The 18,046-nt window shown below is 41.4% G+C and overlaps 1 protein-coding gene across 1 annotated transcript in view; it reads right to left on the bottom strand.

Moving 5' to 3' along the window:
• nrg2a (neuregulin 2a) overlaps positions 1-18,046 on the bottom strand; it is a 658,989-nt gene that overhangs the window by 314,232 nt on the left and 326,711 nt on the right.

Genomic DNA, 18,046 nt, shown 5'->3' with positions numbered 1-18,046 from the left:
AATTTCCTTGCTTTAATTGTACTCTCTGTCCCTATTTATAAAGCCCCGGGTCCTGTATGTTTCATTAACCACTTGATATGTCACGAATCATCAGATCCTGCTGTGCCCTGCACAACAATGTCACAGAAATATACCGGCACCTGTATAGTAATGTAGAAGCAGTGCTGGTGGTGATGCTTTCTTCACTTACCTGCTGCTCCCCAGCCTGCTGCCAAAATCTCCAGCACAAAATGGCTTTCAAAATGCAGCATCCGCATTTCAACACAGCGCAGCACATCATTGCCATCCTACCTGTGCTGCAGGCCTACCATCATCCTGATAGAAATACATCTGCGTCGCCCCATTCAAAGTCTGGTGTAAATTCCTCTGCAGACCATTAGTGGATATTACTCATTTTCCACTGGTATAAATACCCATCACTGAGCTTTGCTTGTGTGTTGCCTTTGAAATAGAATACCATTTTCTTGTGGTTTAATGTACTGAAATATGAACCTTCCATTTAGTTTCACTGTTTGGAACATTTGATACACTCCGTACTTTAATTGCTGAAGGGAAATACAGTTAAATATAGCCACCCCCTGGTCAATTATCATATGGCTATTAAAATCAAACATAAAATCCAATCACATCTGTTATTCCAAATACAAACCGAACAGAGATAAATCTATGTTAGAATCGTGCCAGTGCCTGCTCTTTGAAAAAGCTATTCAATTAGTTCCACTCCCCTGCTCTTACCCACGGTACTGAAATGTTGCCTTTTCAAGATTTATCCAATCCCATTTTCAAAATTATTATTGAAACAGCTTCCACCAATCTTTCAGGCAGTATGTTCCAGATCATTAAAAAAAAATCACCTCCTTTGCAGTTTTTTTTGCCAAGTGGTGTATATCTGTGCTCTCCAGTTATCCAACATATTCATCCTTCAGTTTTTATAAAATTCCAATACCACCAATCATTTCTGCCTGCTCTTACTTCTGGATTCCTGGACATGACATGGGGAAAGAACAGATGAGTGTGAGTAATTTGGTATATCATTTTGAAAACAAGTCAGGTGAGCTGTAATAGCCAACTTGGGAGGGTGAAATGTACTCCTGAAGTGGGGCAGAATTTTTTGGACCTGGCTAAGGTCAGAAACAGTGGCAGACGGGATGTGAAAATAGCTGGTGCCAGATGGTGTGCTGGTTCCTCCACATTGTTCTCACCACCAGCCATCTTAGCGGGGTTGAGTTTGGGGTTCAGCAAGGGTGCCTGTCCTCACAAGGGTCGGTAATGAAGAACAACTTGGATTTTCCAGTTGGCCTGCAGTTTCAACAGTTCTACTGCCTGAAGGTGCACACAGCAGCAGGCCAGGGTTTGAAGGGGGTCTATAGACCTCCCTGCCTGCCTGGGTATATACCAGGCCTAAGGCTACCATGTACAGGAGACATTCCCCCAGCCTCCACACCTCTCCCCTACCTTGGTGCCTTGACTGCTTTTTATCTTTTTTAACTGTTTGCTGAGAAGGCACCTTTGGGTTGAAGCATCCTTTCAGTTATTCACCATTCATTGCAGCCAGCTGCTTCTCTGAAGTTGGAAGGCCTCTGATTGTCAATGGCTTCTGGAGTCTGCCCACCACCTTTAACTGGGCAGTTACGGGGGCACCTCCCTCAAAATCCCCAAATAGTCCTGGCTCCTCTTTCCCATCTCCAAGCAAAGAACTTAACATTGCATGTGCCAATAAAAGGAGAGTCCACTCATTTTAAGACTCCAATAACTTAGCAAGAATACATATTCTTTTAACAACACTAGGCACTGAAATCTGTCTTAGATGGAGGGACGATCAGGGCAGTATCCAACTGGTGGCCTGTTATTGGCTTGTGCAAGACTGTCTTCCTGCACCAGTGCCCAGGACAATTTCTGTTGCTGGATTGCTCAGTGAATCCAGAACATGATGAACATTTTCTACTGGTTACTACTGACTTCTGTTTCTGGGGCTGAAATCCGATGATGAACCAAAGATGTCAAACTTTCTTTTAGTGCCAGACGCATATTAAATATGCACATTTTAAATTATGATGAATGATGACTATTTTTAAGGAATAGTTTCAAGCGAACTGGTCTTTTAAATAGTTGTGTACTTAAAATAATCAAGATTGTGAATTGACATGTCGATCAGTGTGGTTCTGCTTCACAAAACAACAATCAGATTGCTGAATTCACTGCTTGAAAGGCATAGCAAAGCCAAAGTTTTAGTGGGTTTATCACACTCCAAGATGTTAATGGAATTTCCATGCTAATAAAGTATTTAAAAATCCCTTTAAGTGCATTAAGAAAACGTTTGTAGCTTATAAAGAAGGAAATTTACCTTAAAGCCTACTCTCATATTCAACAATGATCCGGCAAGCACACCGCACATAAGCGTTAGCATTCCTCTTTCTGTTCATCTTCCCAAAATGCACTGTTTCTATTGATCTGTATTTTTCTTTGCTACTTTACAGTCAACTTCAGCGCAGAGTTTTGTTTTTATCAAAACGACTTTCAAACAAAACTTGCTCCTTTTGTTTCAGTCACTTCAACACATGCTTGCTTTTTAAAATGAATTTAGCTTTGTGTTTACATGCATTTCTGATCAGCTTTTTCTCTTGCGGATCATAAATCTCACAGCTGCTGTTCCACAATTCTACCACTTAACTATTTGTTACTGTCCTCCACATGTGTCTAATCAATTTGAGTGGCCTTGTCAGAGGAGGAGAGAAAAACAGTTGGAGAGAAAGATGGAAGGAATGGGAGCTACACAGGCAATGTCAAAATGAGTGGGAAAGTCACCCAAACACACAAACGGTAACGATAGGCATGGGGAGAAGCACGCAGAGGACTCATTAATTGACTGACTAGCACAGTTGGTTATTGTTACTTTTCTTACTTTTTTCCCTTTGCTGTATATGTTTTTTAAGCTTATTTATTAGTTGCACAAGTAGAGCTACATTAACTATGCAATGAAGTTACTGTGAAAATCCCATAGATGCCACACTCTGACACCTTTTCGAATACACTGAGGGAGAATTTAGCATGGCCAAAGCACCTAACCAGCACAACTTTCGGACTGTGGGAAGATCTGGAGCACCCAGAGGAAACCCATGCAGACAAAGGGAGAACATGCAGACTCCGCACAGACAGTGACCCAAGCCAGGAATCGAACTCGGGTCCTGGTGTTGTGAGGCAGTAGTGCTAACAACTGTGCTACCAGATTCCATCATAATGAATGTCCAAATGTCCCATTTCACTAAAGCAACTCATTTGTCCTTAATTCCTTCTTGACAGCCTAACAATCACTATTTTCGCTTTCTCTGCATACCTTTAATGTGCAGGATGGCCACATCTATAAACATGTGGGTAATAGTGTTTCTAACAGAGTGAGCAGCAATGCTATTAGCATTAATATAAGAAGTATCGCGAGTGGAGTTTAACAGTCGCTACCATTCAGCATATATAAAGGTACTGGCATGGCAATATTAGACAGAGCTCATTCCACCTCCCATTTGGTAGCATATTGATAGCACCACAGAACAGGAAACAAAGAGAACAGCATCTCTTTAAAATAAAAGCATCCTGCATTTGAGGCAACTGTCATACTGCAGCGTAGGAACATTGTTAAAGAATGCCATTTTAATTAATACAAATTACTATTGCAGAAAAGAAGATAATGCAGCATGAAGCCTAACAGTCCCAGTGTTTTCCATGCTGTTGGTGTCATTACATTAAGTGAATATACATATAATGAGTAGATTACTAATAACTATTTTAGCAATCATATCATTAATCATTTATCTTCCTTCCTCTACTCATGGGAATTTAACTTCTCCAGATTTTCAACAATTAAGATTTGTGGGCATGAATAATACAGAGGAGCTGATGACACAGCCATTCCCCCACTCTCCCCCACCCCGCTCCACTCCCATGCTTACCCCTCTGTGTCAGGCCAATTTCAATGCCCACCCTCCACCCTCCCCCCCACCCCCCTTATAATTGGGGTGAGCTTGTGGGTTGGGCAGGGATATGGTGATATGGGTGCCCACTCTATTTTAACATGCTCCCACCTTGCAAGAGGCATGTTCACCTGGAGCATGTAAAGTTCAGCACTTGGTTGTAAATGAAGCAATAACACCAGCCATCTTAATCACTACAGAGAAAATTAAAAGAGAATTTTTTTTTTCGCGTTACTCCATTGGTCCCCTTGGATTGTATACTAATTTTAGCCAAGAGAATGGTTCACCTGCATTTTGACCTGCTATGCCATTGGGAGGAAAGCTACAGGATTGGGTGGGAGGTAATTTATTCTCCCTATCTTCTTCTGGGACTCATGACGTGGAGATACCAACATTGGACTGGGGGTGGGGGTGCGGGGGAAGCGCACAGTAACATGTCTCACAACACCAGGTTGAAATCCAATAGCTATATTTGGAATCACAAACTTTTGGCATCACCTGATGAAGGAGCAGCACTCTGAAAGCTCGTGATTCCAAATAAATCTATTGGACTTTAACCTGGTGTTGTGAGACTTCTTACTCTTCTGGGAGTGACATCACTCCATTCAGCAAAATACTGCTGAGGGAACAAATCACTAATTACTTTTATTGTACCTTTTGAGGCTAAACGTTTGCTAATAATGCTAAATTCATTACATTTCCGAGAGAATCTCATGGTTCTTTGTAGTAGAAAATCATGCAATTGTGTTTCCAATGAAGAATTTCTTACCAGCAGAGCAAATAGCAACATTGTTATGAATACAAGAAGTATCACGAATAAAATTTAATAGTAATTAGAGTTCTGAACGTCTTGGATATCACAAACTATTAAGAGGACCTGAGCTTTATTACTTGCATGAATACTTACCCAATGTCTAGCTAACACAATGGATTAATATACTTCACCTCAAGGATACAGAGCTGGTGGGTTAAAATTTTCCTCTGCTGCTATAAGATAAACTTGGGCAGTGTCAAATAGTACATTGCCAGTGCAGAACATTGCATAAAATCATCCTTAATTGAGCAGAAATTGGTATTGTCAGTCAGCAGATTATCAGGGGCATAGATTTTGCCTATCAAGTAGATGAATGGATTTACTTTGTCAATACGCATAACAGACACACAGACAAACATTTCCTCGGGGCAAGGCTGAAAATTTTTACATTGATGCTTTTCTAAGCTCAGCTGCCAGGTACATTGGGCAGAAAGGCAATTTTGTACCAAGTAACAATGATGATCGGCCAAACTAAATTGTACCAAGAGTCCCAAAATGCTTAGGTTAATGGGGTAAACACATGGAGTAATGGGAATAAAGCCTGGAGGGGATGCTCTTTTAGAGAGTTGGTGCAGACCCAATGGGCTGAATGGCTTCCTTCTGCACTATAGGGATTCTATGAGGGAGTGCTTCAAAATAAGAAAATGTTCCATTCATCAACATGGACAAAACTTCATAGAATCATAGAAGAATTCAACCCATTGAGCCTGTACTGACAACAATCCTATCTCTGTACCCCAACATATTTGCCCTGGTAATCCACTGACACTATGGCATCACTCCATTCAGCAAAATACCAATTACTTCTATTGTATCTCTTGAGACTTAATGTTTGCTAATAATTCTAAATTTATTACATTTTCCTCGAGCATCTCATGAAAGTCATGCAATTGCGGTTCCAATGGAGAATCTCTAACTGGAGAGCAAATAGCAACATTGTTATGAATACAAGTAGTATCATGGTAATTAGATTTAAATTTAATCTAATGGGGTTACCAGCATTGAGCATCGGGAATCCTGTAACTCCATTGATGGAGGAGTGAGGAGAAACGTGATGGGACTTCCCACTGACACATAAAGCGATTGGAGCCTCTCACAAGATGTTGTCCACCTGTCACCATTCACGCCTGATGGGAACCTGGGTGAAAAATCTCGAACAAGGTGTGTCACAACAATACTCGATTCTACAACTGCTTAACTGACAAGAATTAGTTTCAAACCAAAATGAAACATTGATTTTTTTTGTTTAATAACCTTTTCTGAAGTTGCTTTAAAACTCATGATGAAATTTACATGCCATAACTAAGCCTTCTGTTTTTCTGCTCCCTCTTGTCCTGAATTCAGGGGAAGCATTTGGGTGACATCAACTTCAAACAAACGTGCTTTTGCAGGTCAGGAAATAAATAACGTGAAAAGACAAATCCGGGTTTAATTAGCAAAATAACAGCGGAAGGAACCATGAAGATGCCTTCATTAAGTTATAAATGCTTGCAATTCTCATAACAATGTATAACACTAAAAGGGGCTGACATGAATCAATGCTGCATCTCAGCACACCCTCCTTCATTCAGTCATCTGTACATGATGCAGACAAGTGGTGGCACAATCTACACTGATGCTGCTTCACAGTATTGGCAGAAGGATGTCGAGCTTCCTGCATTAAACATTAGAGCAGCTGTTTTCAACACACCTGAACTGTAGGCGGCTAATATTTTGGCACAAATTATTCTGCTTGCGAGGTGTGGTGAACACACTTTCACTTCGAAAGCAATGACAATAATACCATAATACGGACTATTCTCTAATAATGGTTCCCTGATTTGTTGGGGGGGGATTTTACGGCCTCGCTCATCCCAAAACTGTAAAATCCCTCCAGAGGTCAATAGACCTTTCCACGGTCCATCCCTCATCTGCTCTGATTCCCGTGGCGGGCGGGCCGATGAAATTTGGGCCACTGAGTTTCCCCATATTTTGGAGTTTGCCTTTTGTAGTAATTATTAGCACTAGGCTGAGCATTTTAGTCCAGCATTAATGTTTAGTGGCTGAACACAGGCTCGCAGTAATCTCTTCTTTTGTACATTTTACAGAAAATAACAAACGCAAAAAGTCCAACAATGATTTGAAGTAACTTAGAAAGTTAGATTTCAATTAGCGTTAAAATTTATTTGAATTGCTTTAAACCAAGTCCCCAGTAAAATACAAACTGCTGGAACAATACTTGCCTTCCGTAAACAATATCATTAATTGTTTAGCAATAAATGACAACAACTTCCTTATGTTACATAATTATATAAGGGCACCATGATCCCTACCATCCCTGGCTAAAAGGTTGGGTGAGGAGCTTTCCCAGAGGAATAACAGCTGCCCTGTGGTTATTTAAGGATCAATTAGGCTCAAGGTAGAATTTCCACCCCTCAGACGCAGGAGGCCTCAAACATTTGTCAATATCGTACTTGGATGATAAGTCGCAACTTTGCAGGTGTTTGAAGGGTGGGGTCAGGGTTTGAGAAGCCTTAGGTGAGAAGAACCTTTGTGCTGAGGGGTGGTAGTAAGGGACTGTCTTAAGGGCTCAGGGAGACCAGTTAAGGAGGAAATACCTTCCCTTCCTGCACTCCTCGTCCATTATCAGCCTGAGCAAGGAAACCAATGCAATAAGAACATAAGAAATAGGAGCAGGAGTGGGCCATCTAAGGCCTCAAGCCTGCCCTGCCATTCAATAAGATCATGGCTGATCTGATAGTGGTTCAGTTCCACTTACCACCCCCCTGCTCCCCATAACCCTTAATTCCCTTATTGGTCAAAAATCTATCTATCTGTGACTCAAACACATTTAACGAGGTGGCCTCCACTGCTTCAATGGGCAGAGAATTCCAAAGATTCACTGCCCTCTGAGAGAAGAAGTTCCTCCGCAACTCTGTTCTAAATTGACTCCCCCTTATTTTGAGGCTGTGTCCTCTAGTTCTCGTTTCCTTTCTAAGTGGAAATAATCTCTCTGCTTCTACCCCGTCTAGCCCCTTCATTATCTTATATGTCTCTATAAGATCATCCCTCAGCCTTCTAAACTCCAACGAGTACAGGCCCAATCTACTCAATCTCTCCTCATAAGCTAACCCCCTCATCTCCGGAATCAACCTGGTGAACCTTCTCTGTACTCCCTCCAAGGCCAATATATCCTTTCGCAAATAAGGGGACCAAAATTGCACACAGTACTCTAGCCGCAGCCTCACCAGTACCTTGTACAATTGTAGCAAGACCTCCCTGCTTTTATACTCCACCCCCCTCGCGATAAAGGCCAACATTCCATTTGCCTTCTTGATCACCTGCTGCACCTGCAGACTGAGTTTTTGTGATTCATGCACAAGAACCCCCAGGTCCCTCTGCAGAGTAGCATGTTGTAATTTTTCACCATTTAAATAATAGTCCATTTTACTATTATTCCTTCTGAAGTGGATAACGTCACACTTGCCAACGTTATACTCCATCTGCCAGATCCTCGCCCACTCACTTAGCCTATCCAAATCTCTCTGCAGACTTTCCACGTCCTCGCAATTTGCTTTTCCACTCATCTTTGGGTCGTCTGCAAACTTTGTTACCCTATACTCGGTCCCCTCCTCCAGGTCGTCTATGTATATGGTAAATAGCTGAGGCCCCAGCACTGATCCCTGCGGCACACCACTAGTCACCAACTGCCAATCAGAAAAGCACCCATTTATTCCAACTCTCTGCTTCCTGTTAGATAGCCAATCCTCAATCCATGCTAACACTTTACCCCCGACCCCCTGTACCTTAATTTTACGCAGCAACCTTTTGTGAGGCACCTTATCGAACGCCTTCTGGAAATCTAAAAACACCACATCCACCGGTTCCCCTCTGTCAACCGCACTTGCTACATCTTCATTAAAAATCCAGTAAATTCGTCAAGCAATGAGCTGGGAGAGTCACCCCCCTTCATTTCATGAAGATAAAGGATGGGATTAACAAATCCAAAGCCTCCTGGAAAGCAAAAGGCTTAAAGAAGAGGATAAAGAAAAACAGGAAAGGTTATGACAGACACCAAAACTCAATAACACAAAGAAACCTACAGTGGTAAAGGTATAGAGCAGAAATGAAAAAAAAATCAGGAAAGTTCAGAGGATGTGACAAAATATTGGAAAGTCAAATCAAGGAAAATCCATATTTTTCAAAATAAGTAAATATAGAACAAGAGGATAACTAAAGAAAGATTAGGGGCCAATAGGTGTGTAGTTTTTTTGATCCACCTGAAAGGTAAATGGGGACTCAGGAAAATGCTTCATCTCATAGACAGTACCTGTGACAGGACAATACTCCCTCAGTAATGCACCAAATGTGCCAGCCTGGAATTTGGGCTGAAGTCTCTTGAGTGGGACTTGAAACCATAGCCTCCTGATTCAGAAGTGAGAGCACCACCCACTGTGACACATCTGCCGCCATTTGGAGGGTGGACAAAAAGGAGATATGGGGGTGAATTTTCCCGTTCCGCTCGCCAGAGGAATCGGAGCGAACGAGGGACGAACCATGGGAAGATCCGTTGACCTTGGGCCAGGTTATTTGGTTTTGGGGTGAGCATGGCTGGAAAACCCTGCCCATAGCTTTTAATGAAGGCTTTGCGTTTATTTTCACAAAAAGAGAGGGATGAAGCAGATACTGCTACCACGGAGGAGTGTGAAATATTAGACTAAATCAACGTGGCAAGAGACAAAGCATTGAGGTGTTTAATATAATTAAATATGGATGAATCCCCATATCTGGTTATATCTCTATGCTAAGGGAAGCAAGAAAAGAAATAGATGAGGCTCTGACCATCATTTTCTAATCATCTATGGCTACAGATTTGGTGCCCAGAGGACTGGAGGACAGCAAATGCTGTATGTTTAAAAAGAAAGAAAGTGATAACCTGAAGAATTCAGGTCAGTCAGCCTAAACCTTGTCTGGTGGGAAAATTAATGAAAGAATTCTGTGGGACAGAACAAAGCATCATTTAGAAAAGAGATTATCCAAAGGCAGTCAGTACAGATTTGTTAAGGAAAGGTTGTATCTGACATAATTTTTTTTGAGGAAGTAAAAAGGAGGGTCAATGAGGGAAGCACATTTGATGTAGCCTATATGGGTTTAAGCATGATTCATAATCAGGTCTCACAATGCAGACTGGTCATGTAAGTAAAGGCCCAGGGGAGCCAAGGTAAAGTGGCAAGTTGCATCCAAAATTTGCCCTGAGGCAGGAAGCAAAGGTTGAAAGGTTGATTTTTTTTTCACTCTATGGCCATTTCCACTGGAGTTCCATGGGGCTCAGCACTAGATCCCTTGCTTTTGTGATATATTTCAATGATTAGGGCTCGCATGTAGGAGGTACGATCAAGAAATTTACACTTGATTCAAAAATTGCGAGCCGGCTTCCTGAACCAATGCAGTCCATTTGCTGCAGTTATACCCACAGTGCTGTTTAGAAGGAAATCCCAGGGTTTTGACCCCAAGAAAGAGAAAAGACACGTTATCTATTTGTCTGGTATGTGAATTATAGAGTCATAGAAGTTTACAGCATAGAAACAAGTCCTTAGGCTCAAATTGCTCATGCCGCCTTTTTTTTTAAACCCCTAAGCTAATCCCAATTACCTGCATTTGGCCCTTATTCCTCTATACCTATCTTACCCATGTAACTGTCTAAATGCTTTTTAAAAGACAAAATTGTATCCGCCTCTACTACTACCTCCGGCAGCTTGTTCCAGACACTCACCACCCTCTGTGTGAAAAATTGCCCCTCTGGACACTTTTGTATCTCTCCCCTCTCACCTTAAACTTACGCCCTCTAGTTTTAGACTCCCCTATCTTTGGGAAAAGATATTGGCTATCTAGCTGATCTGTGCTCCTCATTATTTTATAGACCTCTATAAGATTACCTCTGAGCCTTCTATGCTCCAGAGGAAAAAGTCCCAGTCTAACCAGCCTCTCTCAATAACTCATTCATCAAGTCCCGGTACCAGATTACCCTGGTTTTAGAGGTCTTGTTTTCATTAATTCTCAACCTCCCCTCAGTCACACAACTTCCCTTTAGTGATCCTCAACCTCCCCTCGGTGACCCTCAACCTCCCCTCAGTGACTCTCAACCTTCACTGCAATGCTTCTGAACCTCCTCTCCTGTCTACAAACAGGCAGTTCTAACTAGCTCACCATTCCAACTTGCTTGTTCATCGTCAGCTTTAAATGGTTATGAAAATGAAATAATTTCTGAGCACCTCTAAGTTAATTGCAAAGGTGACACTGAATCACTGGAAGTTGCCATTTAGTGAGTATTAGGAGTAATAATTTAATGAATATTAATGAGGTAATAAAATTACCTTCCAACTGTATGTTGTCAGCATTGCCGTCCCACTTTTTCCCTGTCACTGAGGTAACTTGGCACTTTCATCCCATGTCAAGGGCTTGACACTGGGCTTTTTGTGCGATGCAGTGACCCCACCTACCTCTCGCCCTGCTTCCTCAGCCAACATTGAATTCTGCCCTTCACCTTATTAATTTTGAGCATAACTGTTCACGGACAGATCACAAAAGGGGAATTAAGTTAACACAATGTTATACCAACTGGATACACTTCCTGTTCCATTTATGCACATTGGCAAGATAACGCAGATGTCAGCAGCCATCCAGTTACATTAGCCATTAATTTTTGTTTCACTTCTTGTGCAAGATAATGCTCTTCCACTGGTGGGCATATAATTTTCAAGCAAATTCTGAAGAAAGCAATACTTTTAAGTGGAAAATACCAGCCATTCAATAATAGGTGGATCGAGATTTCTAAATTAAATGGTAATGTTTTATTTGTTAAAATTGCTTATGACATTGCAGCTGGTTTGTTCTCAATATCTTTCAGTTAAAGCAATGTTCCAATGCAAATGAAGAAGTTTTCCTTCAAATAATCTCATAGTAAAGGAGCCTCGAGGCTACAGTTATCATACTATAATAGAATTTCAAATTCAGTCTGAAGGTGAGAAGTGTGGATTAAGACTAGTGTGTGAAAGCTAAATAAATGTAAGTATAAGGAGATATGACGCAATCAGGCAGAATCAACATGGTTTTGTGAAAGGGAAATTTTGTTCAACTAATTTATTAAAGTTCTTTGAGGAGGAAGCAAGCAAGATGGCTAAAGGAACATCTGTAAATGTGGTGTTCTTTGATTTCCAAAAAACATGTGATAAGGTGCCATATTAAAGATTACTACACAAAATAAGAGCTCATGGTGTATGGGGTAACATATTAGCATAGATAAAGGATAGGGTACCTAACAGGAAGAAGTGCAGAGATAAATGTGTGTTCTTCAGGTTGGCAATTAATGGAGTGCCGCATGGATCAGTGCTGGGGCCTCATCTATTTACAACCTATATCAATGACTTAGATGAAGGAAGCAAATGTATGGGATCTAAATTTACTGATGACACCAAGACAAGTAGGAAAATAAGTTGCCAAGAGGAGGTAGAGTGCCTACAAAGGGAAGTAGACAGATTAAAGTGAGTTGGGAAGAAATCGACAGATGGAGTGCAATGTAGGAAAATGTAAATTTGCTCACTTTGGCAGGAAAAATATACAAGCATTTAAATGATAATAAGTTACAGAACTCAAAGGGATCTGGGTGATTGGAAAGGGAAACTGAATGTTGGCATTTATCACGAAGGGGAATTAAATATGCAAGTAGGGAAGTTATACTGCAACTGCACAGGGCATCAGTGAGACACATCTGGAATCCTGTGTACAGTTTTGATTTCATTATAGGATAAAGCATAGTGCCAACCTGTGCCAAGGTGCAGTGCCAGGGACATTGCCAGGCGAATATTCACCTTTATACCCTGGGGAGGGGGGTGGGGTGGAGATGGGGTGGGGTGGATGGGGATTCTCACGACAGGTTCATATCTGGGTGAACCTGTTGTAATGCTCGTCAACATGACGTCACATCAGTGTGGTTTGAAAATATGCTTCAGGCTCAAAATACAGCCGGTGCGGAGGGGTTCTTTAATAATATGTAAATATATAGACATGTATTTAATCAGGTTTACACCTGTTTTGTAGCATGAAATTGGAAGTCGTGATCTTGCCGGCGCCATTCTCATGGATGGCAAGCACAGACTCAAGATCACCCCATTATCTTACTGAAGCACATAAGATCGTGAGGGGACTGGAAAGGGTGAGTTCTGGGAGGATGTTTTGTTCTTGTGGAGGAGGCTAGAACTTGGGAGCATAGTTTGAGAAGATGAGGTCTCTCGATTAAAATGGAAATTAGGAGAACTTTGTCTCAGAGGGTTGTTAGTATCTGAAATTCTCTTCCCCAGATTGCAATGGGAAATTGAGTTGTTGAATTTATTCAAGATTGAGTTAACCAGATTCTTGAAAGACAAGGGAATTGAGGATTACTGGGGGAGTTGAGGCTAAAATGAATCAGTCATAATCTTTTTGTATGTATAGCAGCCTCAAAAGGCTGAATGGCATGCTCTTTATGTTTCCAATACATAGGAAATAAAACAGGGACTGCACAAATACTCTCTTTACAATAGTATCAATATAAATTAAGATGTACTATTATGAAAAACATTTTTACTCCGTTCTTTACATTATGTGAAACTGAAAGTTGCAGATGTTTTAACAAGATCCCTGGCAGCACTCTGACTCTACAAATATAAATCTAACAGTTGTATTGCTTTGGCACAGTGTTGAAAGGAGGAAAACTGGGCTCCTTTGTAACAGCCAAATTCAAAAAATTGAAGCACTGAGAATAATTCTGAGGCAAGAACGCTGGTTAGAATGTAAAAATGGAGCCACCCAGCCTTCTTAAGAGCTTTCAAAGGCCAGCCCATTTCCTGTGAACAAAGTGGTCACAGGCCATCTGTCCTACATTAAAGCCAGAACTGAGCAAATGTGACCGGTTTGGGTTTTTTTAACATCCAGTCTAACTCAAACTGACCCACGTGCCTAATTTCAGCAGTTAGAAGTCAAACAAAACTGATCATTTAAAAGAAAAAAATATTAAAAACAAATAATATAACAGGATAAGTGAGCTATTAAACTTTTATTTTACGATTTCGGGATATATTTTACCAACTTTGTCTCTTCTTGATAGTTTCAGGTTGTTGACACTTGTTGAGATAGCAATAATCTGACCTTTAGCATTCCCAGACAGTGAAAAGGTACAAAAACTGTCCTTAAACAATTTAATTTAATTATGACTTATTTTGGTCTTATTTCATTTGAAATAACATGAAATGTCATGATTGCCTTGAAAGGTCCTACATAATCTTTGATTGCCATCATTACTCTGGATGTAGCTATTCCATTAGTGATCCTTCTAAATAATTACATGTTTATTAATGCTTTACTGCATTTATTGAACTGCAGTCCCCCTGATAACAGGCTTTGGTGACTCAGGAAGTGATATACCTCAGAATTCCTTTCTTCTGACCTGCCCTGTAGCAATGGGATATATATGGCTAATTCAGTTCAGTTTTGGTCAATGGTAACTTCAGGATTCCAAAAAACAAAATGCAGGAACATCTCAACAGGTCTGGCAGCACCTGTAAGAAAAGAGCTGGTGTTTTGAGTCAAAGTCCTCAGGCAACATTCTGAAGTAACCTCAGGATGTCGACAATGGAGGATTAGGCTATGGTAATGCCACTGAATGTCAAGGAGAGATGGTTAAATTCTCTCTTGCTGGATGTAGTCACTGCCTGGCACTTGTGTGGTATAAACGTTACTTGCCACTTATTAACGCAAGCTGAATGCTGATCAGTTCTTGCTGCATATGGACACAGACTGCTTTAGTATTGGAGGAATCTCAAATGGTACAGACTATTGTTTAAATATCAATGAACAGCGTGGCCGGTATTTTACGACCTCACTCGGGCGAGGCTCATAAAATCCTGCCCGAGGCCAACAGAAAATTTGGTTCTGCGAGCTGCACCCACCCCAAAATCAGGGCAGGCGTGGTGGTGAAATTCTGGCCTACATCTCTGACATTATCATTGGAAGCTTATTGATAAAGCACCTGAAGATGGTTGGGTCTAGGATACTACCCTGAGAAACTCCTGAAGTGATGTCCTAGGGATGGGATGATTGGCCTCCAACAATCAAAACCATCTTTTTAGGGATGACTCCAATACATGGAGAGTTTTTCCTGATTCCCATTGACTTCTGTTTTGCCATGGTTTCTTGATGCCACACGAGATCAAATGCTGTCTTCACATCAAAGGCAATCCCTCTCACTTCACATCATAAGTTTAGCTCCTTTGTCCACATTGGGACCAAGGTTGTAATAAGGTCAAGAGTTGAGTGGCCATAGTGGAACCCAAACTGAGTGCCAGTGAGCAGGTTATTACTGTGTAATTGCTGCTTGAGGGCACTGTTAATGACAATTTCCATCATATAGCTGATGAACGAGGGGAGGTTGAAAGGGCAGCGATTGGTTTTGTCCTGCTCTTTGTAAACTGGACATACTTGGGCAATTTTCCACATTGTCAGATAGATGCCGTGTTGCACAGTGAAAACTGCTCAGCTAGGGGTGCAGCCAAAATTATATTCATTAAACTGACTATGATTTGCTGTTTTGTCTGGCATCCTGGTGATTCGATGCCAAGAAATGTTGTTAATGATAAATGTCTCATTGAGCAGACTTGAGGAATAATTTTTCAACTTTGTGTAGTGCAAGATTTTCCCACCATTCATTTAGTTGGAAAATCATACTCAATGCACGCTCGATAAACACTTTGACAGTTAAGGTTTCCCACTGGGAGTCATACAGTCAGTAAACTTTCCCAATGGTCCAATTGATTTGATTCTTTTTGTGATTATTCAGCTCCAGTTTCTTTTATATCCCAGCCAATGATAAATGAAGCCAGTGTGACATACAGAAGGCCTACACTAACTTGCGTTTAGCTGATTAAATTAAATTGAGTTTCTATTGTAAAATGCTGTATCATGTTTCACTGATGTAAAAGTCACATTATAGGCAGTTGGTAAAGCTATGATCATACCAATTTCTAAATCAATCTGCCAAGTGAGCAGGCTTTTAAAAAAATACTGAAGTGAAGGTGTGTTCCATATGCAATGCTTTTGGGCAATAATATATTTAATACGCCTTACATTTATTATTATGCTTCTTTAGGTTAATTATTTTTTAAACAATGACACACAGCTTTAGCTTTAAATGGTACAGTGGGTTCTACTATGTGGCTGTGTGACTTTTCAAACACTTATACATTTTGTGAACACAATAACTTTGAGTCAATTCGCAATTGGATTTTGGTTTTGAATGTGTGTGTGTATTTATAGATTTAAATACGTATATGTGCCCATGTTCAAGGCAGAATCTTAAGGCATGAGGAACGATGATGTTACTAATTATTGCTGTTGCAATGTTACCCTTCATGGGGGCTAAACATGTATTTTTCACAATAAAACAGAACATTGTGGCTCGGTGATATAAGGAAATCGTGCAAAGAAATTTAATAATTTGGTCTGTGTTCTGGTGGTTTAAAGCTTAAAGTTTATTTATTAGTGTCACAAGTAGTTTACATTAACACTGCAATGAAGTTAATGTGAAAATCGCCCAGTCACCATACTCTGGAGCCTGTTCAGGTACACTGAGGGAGAATTTAGCGTGGCCGAAGCACCTAACCAGCAAGTGTTTTGGACTTAAGGGAGAAAACCGGTGGACCCAGAGAAAATTTACGTAGCCATGGGGAGAACGTGCTGACTCTGCACAGACAGTGACCCAAGTTGGGAATCGAACCCAGGTCCCTAGAGCTGTGAGGCAGTAATGCTAACCATTGTGCCACCATAAAATGGAAACTGTGAAAAGATAGGTTGGCTGAGTTGATGGAACTAAGGTTTTTGATGTACTGATTAGCCTAGCAGCACTGTAATCAGATGTTTACCAAAAGCAGATTGGTGACAATGGAGAATAGAGTGTCAAAAGTTAAAGATGGTAAACATTCAAAAGAGAAAATAATGTAAGATTACACACTTACATTCTACAACGTGACTTCATGTAATAAAAGTAATTAGGAGTGCCTTCTAGGAAGGTTAGTTCAGCTAAGGGAAGATGAATAGGAGAAGTATATCAGGGGCAAGTTCTCCCTGTGCAAAGGAGCTGTTTTGAGACTAAAGCCCACAGCAGCAAGCTGTGTCCACTCCCAACAAGCTGTATCTGCAGAAAGCCTTTTTGACAATCCAGTTGTCTCTATCCTAAGCCGGAAGCAACCCCAAAGGAGATGGGTACCCAGTGTGGTAACTATTGCTGGACTTTGCTTATACTTTTAAAATCTATGGAATGTTTTTGGGGAGGCTTAGCTCTGAGCTGAGGAAAATAGAGTGATTTGGAACAGAGTAAACTTCAACTTTTTAGTTGACTTTCTCATTGTGTGTTTAGTTATTTAAGAAACATTTATTTTGTTTAAAGTCATCACAGAAATGTCTGGGACACCTTTCACTAGTCTTCAACAGTGGAATTCTCCCAAAAAAATTCAAAGTGCTGAATTTGTGGGGAAACTGGAGTAATTCATGCTGTTTTTTTCTGTGAGAGTTCACACACTAGAACCTCCCACACTCTGTGCAATGCAGAGGCCACCAACATAAACATCATTAGGTTTCAGGGGGTGGGACCTATTCCCACCCCAACACTGAACTCCGCAGGCCTCTGAACATGCGCTGGCCCCGAACTATCAGCCTCCTATTTGCTGGCCAGCCCGATCAGTGGCCAATCCAGGATCCCCACAGTGATGCCCCCACCCCCCAACAGCCACCTATGATTCAATCGCTGTTCCCCCCAACCATTCCCGGACCAGCCTCGACCCTCCCATCCCAAACCACCCCAATACACCCCCCCAACAGTGCAGACATCCCTGCAGGCAGACACCCTCTGGAAGACCCACTCCCTCTGGCAGGCCTCCCACCACCCTGCATCCATTGATCCCAATGGCAGAGTGGCAGCAGGATGCCCAGCCCCACTGATCGCCCTCTAGGCCTCACCCCCATCAGGCCTCACACCCTAGGCCCCAACCCCATATGGCCCACCCCCTTGGCACTGCCCAATACCTGACGGGCAGTGCCAAGGTGCCATTGGGCAGTCTCAGGGGCACTTGCTGGTACTACCAGGTTGATGTGGGTATGCCAGCGTTGGACTGGCGTAAACACAGTAAAAAGTCTGACAACACCAGGTTTTAGTCCAACCTATTTATTTGATAATATACTCGCAAGCTTTCGGGTTAGCCCC

Source organism: Carcharhinus amblyrhynchos, chromosome 13 (assembly GCF_965287045.1).
Source record: "Carcharhinus amblyrhynchos chromosome 13, sCarAmb.v2.hapA, whole genome shotgun sequence".
NCBI lineage: Eukaryota > Metazoa > Chordata > Chondrichthyes > Carcharhiniformes > Carcharhinidae > Carcharhinus > Carcharhinus amblyrhynchos.
This window is presented reverse-complemented; position numbering and strand designations above follow the sequence as displayed.